At 48.6% G+C, this 12,995-nt stretch overlaps 1 pseudogene; it reads left to right on the top strand.

Moving 5' to 3' along the window:
- Positions 1 to 11,151: 11,151 nt before the first annotated feature.
- On the top strand, positions 11,152 to 12,656 carry LOC124689300 (annotated as a pseudogene).
- The last annotated feature ends 339 nt before the right edge of the window (positions 12,657 to 12,995 follow it).

Consider the following 12,995-nt stretch of genomic DNA (forward strand, 5'->3'; position numbering starts at 1 on the left):
CCCTATCACCTGGCCGTTTGCGGTCTGGGGGCTTGATATGGTTGGTAAGCTAAAGAAATCATCTCTCGGCGGTTTTGAATACCTCCTGGTCGCTATTGATAAGTTCGATAAAATGGATCGAGGCAAAGCCAGTGAGAAAAGCCGATGGTGCTACGACACTCAAATTCGTCTGCGCAGCCTCGTAACGAGATTCGGCATCCCGCACAGCATAATCACAGACAATGGCACGAACTTCGCGCAAGGAGAATTGAAGGATTATTGTCATGACGTTGGGATCCGGCTAGACTCGGCATCCGTGGCTCATCCACAGTCCAATGGTCAGGTCGAAAGAGCCAACGGACTCCTTTTATCCGGAATCAAACCACGCCTTGAAGAACCGTTGCGTCGCGCAGCCGGAGCTTGGGCAGAGGAGCTGGACTCCGTCCTGTGGAGTTTACGAACTACCTCCAACAGGTCAACAGGATTCACTCCGTTCTTCCTGGTATACGGATCTGAAGCTGTGCTCCCTTCTGACATCATCCATGATTCACCGCGAGTCTCCGCCTACAACGAAGATACTGCTGATGAGGCCAGACAGCTATCTGTGGACTTGATTGAAGAAGCTCGGAATTTAGCAGACCAACGTTCCACCATTTACCAGCAGAAACTCCGACGCTACCATAGTCGTCGAGTTCGGAATCGCTCGTTCATGACCGGAGACTTGGTCCTCCGCCTTCGTCAGGTGAAAGATCATAAGTTGCAATCTCCATGGGAAGGACCCTTCGTCGTTAGCAAAGTTCTTCACAACGGATCGTACTACCTCGTCGATTTCCGAGAGTTAAAAGACAGACCTGCCAATTGGCACCGGAAACGTAAACGGGAGGATCCGGATGACATCTACGATGAAACTGAACGTCCTTGGAACATTGCACAGCTACGTCCTTTCCACACTTAGCATAGAATTACATACTTTGTAACAATATTATACATGATCAATGAAATAAAGCTTCTGGTCACTCTATGAGTCATTTACCTCCTTTACTTGTTCATTTTTAGATCGTGTATGTTTTCCGACTAAAACCGCAGAGCTGGATATTTCCGCCTAGGCGTGTATGAAAGTTGTGATTTTCAAAAATCGTCCTTTAGGACGTAAGTTTAAGTTTTCTGGTGGAAATGCTTTCTGTTGCAAATTCGTGGATTCCTAGTAGCGATTTCCGGCACCTTAGCTGGGGGCTTGTTTCCGTGGTTATTGACGGATTGCCATTGGGCTTCGTCGCCGCTGGCGAGCGTTTCCGGCTAAAGGTCTTCCGGCTCACGGAAGGTCAAGCGAGTAAGCCGGAAAACATCAAAATCAGCACTTGCTTTCAAACCCAACGAAACATGCAGATAATATTAAACGGATAGCAGGATAAAAGTTCTCCGCCCGCGCATAACATGTTTTCGTCCCTAGCTACTTAAGAATTTAAAGTTATATTACAAACCCTCGCTGGGGCCAAAATGATGCATTGTTTTTCCCGCATGAACAAAGTTTTCACTCCCCCTTAGCAGGAGAAGTTTTGCCCTTTGGGTCCCCTTCCTCGGCATCCTCGGCCGGAGATGACACGTCCTCGTCACTTTCTTCTTCCTTCGAAGCTGCATCGCCTTCCTTGGGTTCCTCTTGGGGAGCATCCTTGGAGCTGGTCCAGGTAAACTGAGTGACGGATTCCGCAGGTCGCGCCTCCGCGTCACGCTCCTTCTGAAGTTCGGCTTCCAGGGGCTCGTCTGCGGGAAGCACGAACTTGTCGTAGAATTCTTCATGCCGGATCCTGCGCGCGATGCGGGTGTCGTAGCCGCTCACTGCATCTAGGAGCGTATTGACATTCGCATCCGGAGGAACACCTGTGGTCACCTGGTCAAGATCAAGCTCCGAGTTATGCGCCAAGCACATGGTCAAGGCCATTGCAGCTGCACCTCGGGCTGATGATGCTTGTAGATCCGTCACCAGCTCCGGAAGAACGTCCATCTTTTGTATAAGCTTGCGAATATTGCAAGTGCGAATCCTCTTGATGGATAAGTTGTAGCATATCTTCCGGGAGGCGGAGATGAGGTCTTTGCAATCATCGCCTGCTAGCTGAAGGAGGTCGTCTCGGGGGAAAAAATTCCGACGTTTTTCCGGATACCCAAGCGGCTCTGCACGAGGTAATCGGATATAAGTATGCAGTTTGAGCACAAGAAAAAAAGGTCGGAGCAAACATCTAGATAAGGTTCCAGCATAGTACCCAAGATGTTCTCGCTGAGCAAGTCCCAGTGATGCTCCGCGGTTTCCATATATCTCTGGAGCCCATTGAGTTCTTTCTGCTACCTCTTGATGGTCTCGCTGTCAGCGTTTCTCTTCAACACAAATTAGCCCTTCTCCCTGACGTGTTCAGAGTTTTTCTGCGCCAGCTGTTTCTCGGCCTGCTCCCTTTTTTGTTCCGCCTCCACTAGTTTCGTTTCCAATTCTTGGTATGAAGAGCGCAGGTTCTCAAGTTCCGAGGAGGCTGTGACAAGGGAAGAGGATGCGCCTATAATAACATAAAACAAGTTCAAAGTCGGAACGTGAATTAATGACGAGCAAAGGGCGGAAGCCAACCTTGAGCATCCGCCAGTTGTTTGTTCAGTTCTGCATTGGCATCTTTCAGAGTACGGATATTTTCCGCCTGACTTAGGGTAACGCGGCGCTGAAGGGCAATGTTCTTGTGCAGCTCGTAATGCAGCGCCTTCTGTTCCTGTAAAATTAGACAGAGCAGGAGTAAAAATTCCGCCTGTATCAGTGGATTCCTTTAAAGCATTATTGCCGGAACCTTTTTCCGCCATAATGCTTGGGGGCTACTGCTTCAACTTAAAAATCTTTCCAGAAGTGATCTTTGTCTAAGCATTTAAGCGCTAACGTGCATCTACGTTTCCGCCTACATGCTTGGGGGCTACTGGGGAGTACCTTTTGCTTGCAGACGAGTTTGTCGAGGAACTGGCCGACGTCCTTCTTAAAGTCCTGAATCTCCGATGTGGCGACATCAGGTTTCCCCCAGGCGTTGTTCAGCATGGAGTTGAGCAAAGCTCCCATTTCTCCGCCTCAGTAAGTTTATTGAAAAACTTAGTCGCGTATGCCTTGGGGGTGGAAGTGAGGTCAGTCGGATCGCCAAAATTCTTCGGAAACACGACAACATCGCCAGCACCGGCTCCGGCTCTTTCGGAAGAAGTGACCTCAGCTTCTCCTTGACCTTGTACTCCTGCTTCATCTTGAGCAGGTCCTTTGTCTTCAGGATCTTCTCCGCCCACCTTTTCGCTGCTAATCGGAACAATTTCCGGTGGAGTATTGGCGGCAGGAGGGGGAGAACGATCAGCTTGAGAGGGGGACGCCTGAGGAGCAGTGTGAGATGTGCTTGGCGGAGCTGGAGTAGGGGGACCAACAGCCGGAGACTTTTTCATGTATTTGGTAATGGGCTCTTGGCTGGTGGTCCGGGTGGCGGCGGTACTTGGATTCCTACAAGCAAGCGAAGGGGTTCACATCATAAATAACTTCATCAAAATAGAGATGTACTACACTCGGAAACTTACGGGGCGCCGGGGATGATGGGGCGCGAGCGTTTGCCAGCTGTTGCCAGCATTTTCAGACGAGCTTGCTCCGCTCTCTTCGAATTTAGCGGAGGGGGATTTACGGTTTTGGGCTTTTTGGCAGAGGCCTCGCCGCTGGCTCCGGCTTCTGAGCCGGAAGCTTTGGCGCGGGGACGCTTCGAAGGTCGAGGGGCCGCCTTGCGGGGTACCTGTTCCTCTTCCTCTTCTTCGTCATCCGGAACCTCCTTCGGCCCGTCGCCGCTGACAGGAACACGAAGAATGGTGCGAAAGTTTTCCTCCGCCAAATTATCGAGCTGGAGGGAATAAGCATATAAGTTAAGATCGATATCCAAAGACTTGTGAAAATTGAAGTAACAAAAGAAACAGAGCTTACCGGAGGACACTGGTTGTTCGTGTAAATATCCTTGATCAATTCCGGGACCGGTTGGCCCCGGCCTATCTTCACGAGCGTTTTGATTCTCCTTTTGAGGGAGTCAGCCGGAAGGTCGTGGCGGGTAGCCCGGAGCAAGTCGTCCGCCCCGGTGTATGCGCAGATTAACCGTGCATTGTGCCGCAGTGGCTGGATCCGCCGGGTGAACCAGCTAAGAGTAAGTTGAGCTCCGGTTAGCCCGTCATGGACTAACCAAGATATTCTCCGCGCCGCTTTCTCCAGGATAGGGGTTTGAGCGAGTGAGGGAACGAAGCTCCAGCTCGCAAGTTCTTCCGGAGGCTCGTTGACGAACTTGGGTAGACCATCGTGGATGTCCGGAACTGGAACGTTCTTTTCATAGAACCATCCGGCGTTCCAGTACCGGACGGATTCGTGCGAATCGTGTGGTGGATACATGCGTCCAGGTCGGAGCATAAACGTCATGCTCCCACAGTTCACCATTGCTTTGTCTTTTGTTTCCTTCTTCACTCGGAAGAAAAACTGCCATAACTTGACATCTGGTCGGATTCCGAGATGCCCTTCGCAAAGTGTTGCAAAGTTGGAGAGGAGGAGGTATGATTTTGGGCAGATGTTGTGAGGCTGGAGCCCATATGTGCTGAGGATGGAGAGGAAAAACTTCGAGCAGGGGAGCGACAATCCGCGCTCCACCCAAGCTTTGGTCATAACCACTTCATCGGCTCCGGGCTTGGGGACGTCGGTGTCGCGTATGAAGCTCCAGTAGGCGGAGATCATACCCTCGTTCTGGAGCTCTCTAAGCTCCACATCGGTGGTTTCACAGGGCCACCATTGACCCCGTTCCCCTTCACGGATCCGAGCTTTGGAAGCCCTCTTGTTTTCCGCTTCCTGCACTTTGGCTGCCATTCTCGCTTGACCTTCGAGTTCTTCTTGGAGTTCTTTGAGGGAGGGGATCCGGCCTGGAGTGGTGCTGGAAGATGCGGAAAATGGTTGAGCTAGCCGGATGTCGGAAACATATGGTGGTAGGTACGCAATGGGATCCGGGCAAATTGGTTCCACGGCACTGGGATCCGGGTTACTCGGAGAACTACCAGTGCAATGGGGAGAACCGTGAGGCATGCTTCCGGCTGCACCCATGCGAGCTAAGTTGAGTAACCGGAAAATCTATGCTACAACTACTTCTTCTTCTACAAGATCGGTGCACGTACCGGCAATGGCGCGACGGTCCGGCGAAGTTCCGGCGAAGTAGATGTCGATGAACTGGCGGTTTCGAGCCTCCGATGACCACGAATCGGCGGCGGAGTTGATTTCTTGATCAACCGTGGCAATCTTGGTTGGAGGAGAGGCTTGAGGCGGCGGCGCGTGAAGCTCCCGTGATGAAGGTTCGCCGGAGTTGAGATCCGTCGGGCGGCGCGGCGCGAGGAAGAAGATGAAGTGGTGAGGTGCGGTGAAAGAATGAGGAATTACCGAGCTGCGGGGTATTTATAGGCCACGCGCGGAGATTCGGGATTCGGATCCAACGGTGGAAACGGAACGATCGCACCGTTGGATGGATGACACATGTCTTAGGTCAAGTGTGGTAAAATGATGTGGAGGTAACTTAACCATGCACTCCCGAAATTTCCGGCTAAAGATTTGCATCTGCGAAAATTTAGCGCGGGAAATAAGGAGGTTGTGCGCGAGAAAGGCGGAATCTCCGTTGCAATACCCAATCTGAAGACGAAGGATTTTCGAGTGAATGAACCTGGAATCGAGTAAAAGTTTTGAAGCTCTTCAAGATTCTCTTCGGATCCGAGCTGAATGAAGTCGGAGGAATGATGAATCTCGGAGAACTTCGGGGGCTACTGTTGTGGGTATACTTTATGGGTATATCAACGGTATGGCCTAGATCCGGCAAGCCCGGGTGGCCCATAGTTGGTGGTGAGGCATGTGGCCCATCGGGCGGCCCAGTTGCTGTAGATCCTGAAGGATGAAGTCCAGCCCAGGAACAGGAAGCCGGATCTCAACCGACCTACGAAGGAGGCCGGATCCGTGACGGCCCATGAAGTATCCGGATCCAGCACGTACTTGGAGGAAGGCGGATCCTTGACGTACATGGCAAGATATTGTACCGTAGTTAGGCAACTTGTATTCCGGCTAGGACTCTCCATGTAAACCCTAGATCTGTGCGCCTTTATAAGCCGGATCCCGGGAGCCCTAGAGGCACAACCACAACTCATTGTAACAACGCGAAAGATAATTCCAGACAGGCAACAGTAGGCCCTGTCATCGTGCAGGTGTTCCGAAGCTGGGTAAATCGCGTACCACCGTCCCGTGTGCACTCCGCCCTATGGCCCCTACTTCTTCTCCCCCTCGTGAGGATCCCTCCTCCGAGGTACCGTCGAATAGGCAACGACAACGGACGCAAGCGACAATGGCGAAGAACGACGACGAGGCAGGGCCGTCGAGCGTCCCAACCGATGGCCAGTAGATCAGGATTAAATTTAAGTTTCAGTTATGTTCAAATTCGAGCTACTTTTATATAAATTTAGTATAAATTTCATATGAATTTGAGTTTTTAAATATCATTTAAAATTCAAAATCTATTGGGGCTGCGTATGGGGGACGCCGGTGTGGGAGCAGCATCCCCAAATAGAGCATGCTATGCTGGCGCCTATTTGGGGGCTGCCGATGGAGATGCTCTAACAGACTGATGGTTCTCACCATGATTGCCTCTATTTCGTTCTTGCCACCAATTCCACAAAAAAGACGCCGTCAGCTGACAACCTTAATACTTCCTCAAGCACCTCAATTGCTGACCGACATGGAAGTAGTTTCAGGCTTACATCCTCGAGGAGTAGACTTTGCCACCTCTTCTTTGCATACTTGCAGTTGAGAAAAAGGTGTCCTCCATCCTCAAAAAATCTGTGGCACACTACACATCTTGTATCAAGCTCTACTCCTCTCCTTCCCGCTCGCCCGATGTGCCTGGGTGCTGTTGACTTGGGCTGTCCTGGGATCTCATTATGTGCTGGCCGTTAGATGTAAGGGTGTGTTTGGTAGATCGGCCCAGTTGAGAATCTCCCATCCCGACCGAGATATTGTTGTTTGTTAGCAGTGCCCGACTCAGCCGAAAACGACCCCTCAGCCCTGCCGAGTTGCAAAGCCAGAATCGAGCTTCGCAAGCGAGCTCGGTCGAACTCACCCCGAAAAGAGAGCGCCCCGTGCTCCGAAAAATATCTCCGCGCGTCCCGCGAGGGGTCAAACCCGAAATCCCCTCACTCCCCACCCCGAGCGGTCATCTCCTTTTCCTCTCCTCCTTCCGTATCGCCAGATTTCCGCCGCCTCCTCCCAAGTTCCCATCTCCGACCTGCCTTTAGCCGCCTCCTCCAAAGTTCCCGTCTCCAACCTGCACCTCCACGTACCTGGCATCACCGGCATGGAGCTCACGAGCTCCGCATCTCCGCCCGTCCGTGCGGGTTGAGCCGGCCCGCCCTCGACCCCGCACGGCCACCGGCCATCTGCACGCGCGCTGGCCTCTTCCTCCGACGGCCGTCGACCTCCCTCTCTCCCCGACCTGCACCTCCACGCGCTGAACTCGTCGGGAACTTCCGCCCTAACCCTAGCAGCAGCAGCAGCAGCGGTCACGCGACCTGCACCTCCGCATCTCTGAGCCGCAGCAGGACGCCAGCCACTGGATCTGCACCATCTCCTAACTCCGGCCGCAGCTCTCCTGATCTCAGCCACCAGAAAGTCGATTGTGTGAGGTAGCATCCCTTCTCTTGGCAGTGCATCTATTGTTATGTTTATTGGCACTAAAATTAGGCTTGTTGTTGCTCTGGGCAGTGCATCTCCATGTCCATTCCATGTATGAAGAATGAATTGTTTTTATTTGTGTTAGATGGATGATTTTGCAAGAAAGCGAAGACAACTAATTGTGAAAGCAGCCGGTCTCGCAGCCGTCTTGGGTGCTTACATGATATTTATCTCAAGGAGAGCTAGGAAACAAACACCACTGTTGTTAGGTCGTAGGATTGATATGGACATAGCTAGAGAATCAAATCTAAGATTTATCTATCATTCTACCGACACAAATTGCTTAAATCAGCTCCAGATGAAAAAGGCTCCCTTTTTTCATTTGTGCACTTTGTTTAGAGAGAGGGAGTTATTGAAAGATAGTATTCATACTTCTATCGAGGAACAAGTAGCCATGTTTCTCCTAGTAGTTGGCCACAACACAAGGTTTAGAGCTCTTCAACCGATTTTTAGAAGATCTATTGAAGTCATTAGTAGGTATTTTAAGGCGGTGCTATATGCTGTTGGGGAGTTGCGAGCGGAGATGATACGTCCTCCTTCCACTCATATCCATCCTAAAATTCAGGAAAATGTCCGCTTCAATCCTTACTTCAAGGTAAACTATTTAAAAACTCTAGGGATATTGTTATTTCATAAGACCCATGGAGAATAATAAACACTTGTATTTTATGAATTAGGATTGTGTTGGAGCAATAGATGGGACTCATGTCATGGCTAGAGTCCCAAGAAATATCTCAGCCGCCTTTAGGGGTAGAAAAGATGGCACTACCCAAAACGTCATGGCTGCGGTAGACTTTGATTTGAAGTTTACCTATGTACTTGCTGGTTGGGAGGGGTCAGCCCATGATGCCCTCATACTTGCTGATACTGTGGAGAGGGATGATGGGTTGTCACTACCTCCAGGTAATAGTATAAACCTATAGTTATTTATTTCTCAATAGTTTCTGTTGTAGCTAATAGTTTCATTACGATAGGAAAATTCTACCTTGTCGATGCTGGGTATGTTGTGAGACTGGGTTTCCTTCCACCATACCGTAAAACAAGGTACCACTTGAAGGAGTATGGTGGAGGGAATCATCCTGAAAACTATAAAGAATTGTTCAACTTGAGGCACTCTTCTCTAAGGATATCGATTGAAAGGGCCTTTGAAGCATACAAGAACAGTTGGAAGTTTGTTTACAATAGAACATTCCATCCTTACAAGAGCCAAGTAAAAGTAGTGATAGCTTGTGCCATTCTCCATAATTGGATACTTCAGTTTGGGGAGGATGAATATTTCCCACCGGAGGCGACATGGGAACCGGAACCCATCGATGAGGAGCACAATGACATTGCTTATGATAATGCTTCTTGGAAACAAAAGAGAAAGAGGAAGAGGGTTTCTAATCTGATTGTGATAGCCAAGAAACAAATGGAGAAGGTTTCGTGGAAGGTCACCCCACATTTGACTTTGCTACTCAAGGTACTGATGCTAGTACTCCTTCTCCTTCTAGCTCAAATAGAAAGAGGAAGAGGGTTTCTAATCTGAGTGAGGAAGATGCAGTTCAAGTTAAAAACATGTCTGACGCATTGCGTAATGTGGCTAGTGCTATCAATAACACTTGCCATATTGAAACGCATACTGATTTGTGCAAAACTGTTATGGAACTTACCGGATTTGAGATGGATCAACGGTTGGCTGTTTTAGATTATTTGACAGAGCACAAGGGCAAAGGCCTTAATTTCATTGCTATGGAAGTTGATGTCCGTGAAGCCGCGTTCAGGCGTATCATAGCAAAAAAAATCCTGATCTTGTTTGACTTGTGGCTTACTGATGCAACTTGAAAGTCTCTTTTGTAATGCTAAGTAGAACTTATGAATTCCAAATTTATGTGGATGTAGACTTTGTAAAATGGATCTACTATTGAGCACGTATATGCTTTGGATCATATCATTGATTCTTTCTTATTTTCTTTTGATCATATGCATTGAATCTTATTTACGTACTACAATATAATATATGATGTATAATGTATTGGGTGGTAATCTCACCAACTCAGAAATGGGTAACCACATCTAAAACAGATGCAGTCTACCAAACAAAGTCTCAACTCAGCATATCTCAACGGACTAGACCTACCAAACAACATCTCTGCTCAGCATATCTCAACAGGACCGGGCTACCAAACACATTGCAAAATCTCAGCTCAGCTTAGCTAGGATCAACTTGTATGAGGACAGATTGCTATTCTCAGCTGGGCCGGTCTACCAAATGAATGAATGGTGGATTAAGAGGCTCGGGGCACAACGTCAGGGCACTGGATCTCAGTCCCTTTCCCCGACCCGGTACAGAGCTCTACCGGTGGCGATGGTGGGACGCTGATGGGCTAGGGAGGGCGTCCTTGGCACGGCGGCAGTGGGCGGCGAATTCGGGGCTCCAGACGACGACCCAAGCACAACAACATCGATGTGGGCCCTCTTCCGCGAGTGGTGCATGTTAGCACCGCGTACGATCTGCTCAGGAGTCCGGCCTATGCCGTCTCGGGCACTCCTCTCGGCTCACGCTCCTTCATGTGCTTCCATCTGTGCTTCTATGTGGCCTTAATGCCCGGTTAATCTTATGTTTCCTCGAGTTGATTAGGGTAGAACTAGAAAATGATGATACTGGATTACATTTGCATCTAACATGCTTCTTGTCATGAGAGTTGTACAACTGAATCTGCTAGTTACAGTTCATCTACGGTACTGCAGACTTGTTGCAGTTCTCGCTTTGATAATTTACATGAATTTTTTTTTGAGTTTGTACAATTTATACATGGTTAAATTAACAATGTGTTGACCACTGAAGTTAGAGTGAATATTTACATGTCACTTGTTCATTTCCTTGGAGTATATGTTGACTTGACCTCATGTATGTGGTGAATGTGAGCCCAATTTTTGAATTAAAACCCGACGAATGTAAGCTTTTGAATTAAGATCGGTCGGCGACCAAATGTACGGGACAATCATTCGGTCATTTAACCATGAACAAACATATCACTCTACTGCTGCTTTAGTCCTCTTAAAAAATTGGTCACATAATGCCCCCTGTTAGTGGTCAAAATGTACATGATTGTCATATTAGGAAAGAAATTTAGACCTAGTGTCAAATAAGGAAAAATAATAATTTCCAGGGCCAAATACAAATCATATTTTGTTTTACCGTCAAATAAAGAATTTTATCAATACTTATATCGGAATTATCCATATTAGAAAGGCTAGGACCGTCCACACTCCACAGAGCCGCTCCATTCCCAAATTCTAATACTGCCTTACCACCCTGAACCCTAGATCTATCGCGGTTCCCTACCTCCAACTCCATTCCCCAGCGCCGGGGACGGCGGTGATCGATGGCCTGAATCCATCTGTACCCGCCATCCATGGAGAAGGTCGCTGCAGCGTCGACACCAGCGCCCGATGAAGATCTCATCAGCCACCTCCCCGATGCCATCCTCGGCACCATCATCTCCCTCCTCCCAACAAAGGACGGTGGCCGCACGCAGGTACTCTCTCGCCGATGGCGCCCCCTCTGGCGGTCCGCGCCTCTCAACCTCGACATCCTCACCTGGATCCCACATGTCCCCATCTCCGTCCTCGCCTCCGCCATCTCCCAAATACTATCCGAGCACCCTGGCCCCACCCGGCGATTCTCCTTCCCCTGCCACCACCTCGGGTTCTCTGCTGAGGTGGAGAGCTGGTTCCACTCCTGGTTCCACTCCAGAGCACTAGCCAATCTCCAGGAGCTCAATATCATCTACACCGATGGACTACTGCCACCATTCGTGTTGTGCTCGCATCCACCCTCCTCGTTGCCAAAATCAGCTATTGTCATTTCCCCCATGAGATCGTGTCACCTATGAATTTCCCCCTCCTCAAGAAGCTTTCATTGTTTAATGTTTCCATCTCGGAGGAAGTCTTCCATTTACTGATCTCTAGCTGCCATGCCTTGGAGAGTTTATTCATAAAAGGAGTTAAGTCTACGGGGCGCCTCCGTGTTAGCTCGCCGACTCTTAGGAGCATCGGTGCCTTTAGCAGCATACATAAGATAGAAGAATTAGTCATTGAGGACGCTCCTTGTCTTGAAAGGATACTATTACCTTACCACTTGGATCGTTTGACTATCCGGGTAATTAGAGCACCTAAGCTCGAGATATTGGGCCCTTACTCACTGGTACAGATCTTCCTGCAGGTAGCGAGATGCAACCAACATTCGGCACTCCTACATACAGATATTTATCTTTTGATATTCATTTTCTTTTCTTCGGTGGAATGAGCCTAGTCAGATTGGAAAACTCAATACACACCTTGAAGGTTCGGCTCTCAGGTCTTCGTGCCGTGAATTGCACACGGTTCTTAACTTCCTCAGGGGGTTCCCCTGTTTGGAACGGCTCTACGTCATTGTGAGCACTCATATTTTGCTTGCTTATATGTATGATTTAATTGACATCTTATATGTTCAAGTTAGCAACAACTATATCATAAGCCTCTTCTTTCCGTTTTGCAGTTTTACAAACACTGTGAGATGGATAAGAAAAATAAGCCGCAGTATGACACACTACATCCAGCCAAATGCCTTCAGACCCATCTGAAAAACGTGTTGTTTAAGTCATTCGTGGGCAATGATAAACAAATTGACTTTGCCAGGTTTTTTGTTTTGAATGCAGAAGTGCTAAACAAAATTGAATTTGAAGGATACTGTTACTACAACAGTCAATCAGTTGCTTATCAACACAAGCTGCTACAAGTGGAAAACAGAGCTTCTCAGGATGCTTGGATTGAATTCAAGTGTCATAAGGGACCTGAGCATTACGGTCATACTAATCTCGACGAGAATATCCATGATTTGTCACTGGCTGACCCCTTCAGACAGTGGTTGGCGCTTTGAAGATTGCACTGTCTTGTGCTCATTTTGTAGACAGTGGCTTGAAGATTACTTTGTCTTCGCATAAGTCTGGTCTACTCCTAGTCTATAGTTCCTCTGTAATTCCTGTAACTTACAAAGTTACCCCTGTTAAAACTGCAAACAAAATATTGGATGCATATTACTGCCGACATTCTTAGAAAGAGAGAGCTGGTAAGTGGTAGCCCCATCTGCCGATACTCCTCCTACTGTCTTATCCTTTGCAGTTATGGTTAGTTACTGCCTAAACTGGGCTAGAAACACATGGCTTGTTGGAAATCTTGATTGTATTTTCAGTTTTATACAAAAGCATGAGTTGTTTAA

Source organism: Lolium rigidum, chromosome 2 (assembly GCF_022539505.1).
Source record: "Lolium rigidum isolate FL_2022 chromosome 2, APGP_CSIRO_Lrig_0.1, whole genome shotgun sequence".
Lineage (NCBI taxonomy): Eukaryota > Viridiplantae > Streptophyta > Magnoliopsida > Poales > Poaceae > Lolium > Lolium rigidum.